The sequence below is a fragment of the Limanda limanda genome, chromosome 14, assembly GCF_963576545.1.
Source record: "Limanda limanda chromosome 14, fLimLim1.1, whole genome shotgun sequence".
Taxonomy (NCBI): domain Eukaryota; kingdom Metazoa; phylum Chordata; class Actinopteri; order Pleuronectiformes; family Pleuronectidae; genus Limanda; species Limanda limanda.
In genome coordinates, this window is record NC_083649.1 from 23,761,697 (window position 1) to 23,767,131 (window position 5,435).

A 5,435-nucleotide genomic window follows, 5' to 3' on the forward strand; every position below is an offset into this window, starting at 1 on the left:
TTTTGTGGGATAATGTAACCCACTAGACAAGCTCGGGTGTGCAGCACCTGGAAGGGAGTACTCTAAACTTCTCTCCCTGGTTATCTATCCTAGTTGGAGGATTTGCAGGTGACGCCTCATGCTACAAGTAGTGACAAGAAAACTAGCAGAACACAAAACTAGAGAAGAATCCGTCAGGAAGGATAAGGAGAGATTAACTGATTGTGCCACAGTACTGTACCTCTGTGGCCACCAAATGAAAAACCATTCCCTCTTTCCCTTCTAGTCTTGTCTGTCCCTCTCTCTCTCTCTCTCTCTCTCTCTCTCTCTCTCTCTCTCTCTCTCTCTCTCTCTCTCTCTCTCTCTCCCTTAATTTTTTGGAGCAGAGTATAATGTAAACAGGGCCAGATGGATTCACTTTTGTGTCACAGATTATATCCTAAAATGAAAAAGTAAAAGTATTAATATGAGCAAGTTGCCAGTGTGCCATTTTTCTCAAATATTCTACCATAAGTGTTCTGACACTTGACATACAGACAGTGGTGAAATATCTGTGTCACCTCTCAAGGACTTACACAAGTTAACTGGAACTTGATATGGAAACAATTTGAGTCACCGTGAAAAAGAGGGATGTGAAATATTTTTGTCACATCTCAAACTCTCAGATTATGAGTACCATAAGGAATAAATTGCAATATTTGTCTTACATTTTTTATATACTACATCAAAATCTTCTAAAACTTGACATATTCACCGTTTGGGTCACCAAGAAAAAGAGTGAGTTGAAATATCTGTGTCACCTCTCAAGAAATAAAAAATATATAATATTTCATATGAGCAAGTTTGCCTTTCTTTTTCTCAAGACATCTACAGTAAAAATCTTCTGAAATTTGACTTACCGACAGTGGTGGTCACAAGACTGAGTAGAGATATCTGTGTCACCTCTCAAAGATATTTTTTAAATAATAATTAATATGAGCTAGTTATGATATAATTAAAAAGGAGCCAACTTTGCCTTTGCTTTTCCATAAAGGTCTAAAATCTTGGGGCTGGCCATGAACAAGAGTAAGGTGAAATATCTGTGTCACTTCTCATAGATGTTTCGGGAATAATATTTAATATGAGCAAGTAATGAGTGGCATTACGAAAAAGTAAAAAAATTTGACCTTTCATTTTCTCAGAAATTCTGAGCTGAAATCAACTGAAAATTGACATGCAAACAGAGTTGGTCACCATGAACCAATATGAGGTGAAATATCTGTGTCCCCTCTCAAGAATTATATAAATTAATACTTAATATGAGCATGTTATGAATGCAACAATGCAAAAGTAGCCAACTTTTCCTCTGCCAACAACGTGCAGGCCGATGCACCATCACCAAGGGTCACTTAACTGCCCCCTTCAACTGCGCCCAACCTTAACACAGCACTCCACAATGGTTCTACTTAATGCCTTGGGCACATCACACATTGATTACTGCAACACAATCCTCACTGGAATCCCAACAAACTGATTCACCAACTCCAACTCATCCAAAACTGCAGCACGGATCATTACACATGCAAAACCCACTGAACATCTCCTCTGTTGATTTAATTACTCTTGCTCCCTGTATAACAATGCATCAACTTCAAAATCTTTCTGTCAACCTATAAAGCCATTCATGCTTTATCACCTGCTTACCTCACAGACCTCCTACACATGTACACTCCCCTTCTTTATGGTCCTCATCAGCAAATCTACTGAGGGTACAAACTGTTAACCTCAGCACAATAGGTGCCAGGGCCTCTCATGCTGCACCCAATCTCTGAAACTCCGTTCCCCACTGCATCCGCATACTGGACTCCATTACAAGAGTTGAAACTGCTCTCAAAACCCATCTGTTTAAACTGACGTACTCATTCAAAATCCTTTTTACTGGCCTTATCTATATTTCTGTTTCAACAAATTTATTTTCAAGTTCTGCTTTTTGCACTGTCGTGTTTTATTGCTTTTGCTGTTGGTTTTTATGTTTTATGATGATTAAATGAATGATAAATGATGATTTGTCTGATTTTAAATGAACTTGAGATTCATGAAAGGTGCCATTAAATAACATATATTATTATTGTAATTTGTATTATTATTATTACTATTATTATTATATCTCGCAAAGAGATTGGAGGAGAAGAGAAGAAGATGACCTTGTTTACTCTAATTTTTTATCTGTATTCTAGTCTCAGCCCACAGGGCCACTCCCGAAGCCTGAATTTTATCAAAATTCAAGATACAGATCAATTGGACAACTGGTTAAATAAAAAAATGGGATGGGAGCTAAGTGAAAGTGGGAAAGGCAACTTCCAGACAGGAAAACTGTTATCAGTCTGTTGGTCATTAACCAACCGCGCAGCAGTTTTTGCATAGTAAGAACATGTGTCTTTATTTGGACAAAACTGTCAGTGGTTTGCAATATGTTGCATTTGCAATGTGCAGATGCACAGTGTACCATGGGTATAACTGAATTCAACAAATTGCTTTTTTCATCTATAAAAATCACAAAACAAATGTAAAAGTCAAACTAACAAGCTAAAAGCATTTCATTGTCATTAAAGTATCAACGTGTCTGAACATGACTAAATACAACAACCAGGCTGAATAAGGTCCAAAACCAGTCAGACATCAAACGGTTTATTTATATCTAAACATACTTCGGATCTAGTACTTTGGTGCATTTGGAAGAAAACCTGAAAATAACTTAATTCATGGAGATAATTTTTGAACTTCCGCTCCAGATATAATGAGTCAAGCGTTTACATGTTTACATTAGATTACATGTCTAGACCATAGAATGTATATAAATGCTTGGATGTTAACTAAGCACAGTTGCAAGTTTTATGTCTCAGGAGAAAGGCTTCACCTTTTACTGATTACTGGTGGCATAGACTCTTAAACTATATTCTCTTTCCTATCATTCCGAATGGTCAAAGGTCAAACTAAGCTGTTGATCTCAAGTTGCTACGGATTCTGTGTTTTGCAAATTAAGTTACGTTTTGTAAGTAAGTAACAAGTTATCAACAACTGTAAAAATGCATCACCCTGAGGAATGAAGAAATATGCAATTAACAAAAAATTCCCCCCAAAAAAGTTTATTACTAATGAACCTGTGAATCTTCATAAACGAATTGCTAGTTTTGTTCATTGGTTATAAAAATGAAAGTACAGTAGTAATTTATTTAAACTTGTGTATGTACACAGTATTTGACACAATGGCTTCATCTTAAATACTTATTTCGCTTTTAGTGTTGAGAATGTCACCCTCCTTGCAGATTATTTTACTGCCCTGATTGACTGTGACAGTGTAGATAGCTTGTTTGTGAGTGACATTCATGTGAATGTGATCTACACTGATTTGATTGTCGAGCAGAACATAGGATGAAGGGCAGCAGCGACATGCACAGCAAATACTTTTCAAATGTCTCCATCTTGTGGATGGAAGATGCACTCAGAAGGAAGCTCAACTTCACATGTACTGCATACTGGCATAGTGTACATAGACAGATTTAAAATCTGAACCATAGAGCAAATACAGTATGTTTTCCAGAACCCATGATATCTGTATTTTCAGCATAAAAGCCTTTGTTGCAGCTGCAACCTGGAAGCAAATGCAAGAACAATCTTCCTGAACAGTTCACTGGATTCAGTCGAGCAGCAACATACAGAGGCCTACACTTCTAGACCCAGACAGTTCATCTCTGTTAGCAATTTTGTATTGCACCTTGTGAAAGACAGACTTTAGATATAAAAACAAAAGGTCCAGATCAGAATAATTGACGGTGAGATATTGTATGTGAAGCCCCATACACACGGGATCCTACATTTTACATAATGCAGCTTGACTGCCCTACATAAATCCTCTAATTGTCAAGCTCCATTCTCTCAGTATTTGTCAAATAAGTAAAGACTCCGACTGAACTCAAGGTATTTTTCAGATTTCAGAGACTTCTCTACAGAGCCTCACAACAGATAAGACTAACTTGTAAATTTGTTCACTTGAATGGGTTATAGCTAAATTTGCACATTTGTCCCTATCCAGTTTTCTATTTGTGCAATGCATTTTAGAACTTTTGTCGAGGTTTTTGTTGTCTGTATGTGTGATATAATACATATATAAATATATTTGTACTGTTTTGGATGGATGCCTTTTCTTTTTATTGCTGCAAAACATATCTACCTACGGGTAAAAATTAAGTAACCTATAACTATAAATCAATGGATTGCATGTTAAAATCCTGCAGTATGCACACTGATGGGGAAACGTTTACTGTTAGTCCTCCCACCAGTTCTAACTTCTATTTTAGATTATAACAGCTGTGTTTTACTTTATTGTCATTCATTAACTGTTATGCAGCAGCTGGTCTATAGGGGTAGATACAGCTGTTGACTAAGACATTGATAAACTCTGGTTACAACATCAAACTCCAAAATAAACCATTTATTTAGTGTTATGAACGGATTGTAAAAGCTAAACAGAGGAACTTGAAGCAAAGTATGTCACATGATCTCCGTTTCAGTTTTTGTTGATGTTTCAGCCCTGAAAAAACATTACGGAAATGTATTACTTAAGCCTTGTGAACAGCAAACTAAATAAATGACGTGGGGAAAAAAATAGCTTTCTGTGTATTCTGTTAAATGTTGACAAATGCCACCATGCTCACAAAAGAGAAAATAAATCCCTTATTCGTCACCTTAATCTGCTCCAAAAGTTCATGAGCTCTACCTTTGTTTCATATCCTGCACTCCCACCTCCACAGGTTTCAAGAAAATGGGTTCAGAAGCTTAATCGTGATCCAACTGACAGACAGCAATGAAAACAGGTCTGAAGTATGAAAATATGGCTACAGACTTCAAAGGGTAGATCCTCTTGCCCAGTCAAATACATTGACCATTACCTTCCATGTACTCACAACATCCATGGTTTGACTTGCACAAAATCCTTTATTTCCAAATATCTCTATCACTGGTTAAAGGATGCAACATAATATATATCCGGGACTTGATCTACACTAAAAGCTGTTCCACTTGTTCAGATTGAGGATACTAAAATATATTATTTCTATGCCTCACTTGAGGGATCATAAAGAATATCAGTCTGTATGATTGCGTGTCCATCATCCAGGACACTGTGTGTTCTTTAAACATAGGAAGGCAGGTGCAGGTTGGACATAAACAGCATATGCCACAGGGGCTAATTTATAGTTCAGCTGTCAATGAAATAAGGAGGCCGAGGCAGCAGGGTTCATAGATGGCAGTGAGCCAGGGAAGCAACAGGGGGAGGCAGACAGTGTGTCTGAAGGGCTGCTGCACACAACATACTGTGCACATATCCCTGAATACAAAGCAGTACAGTATGTTATGTAGGTAGCTGCAATGCCAGGGTTTAGTACTTGAAGTGTGTGTCCCTTGAGTGAGGCCACAGG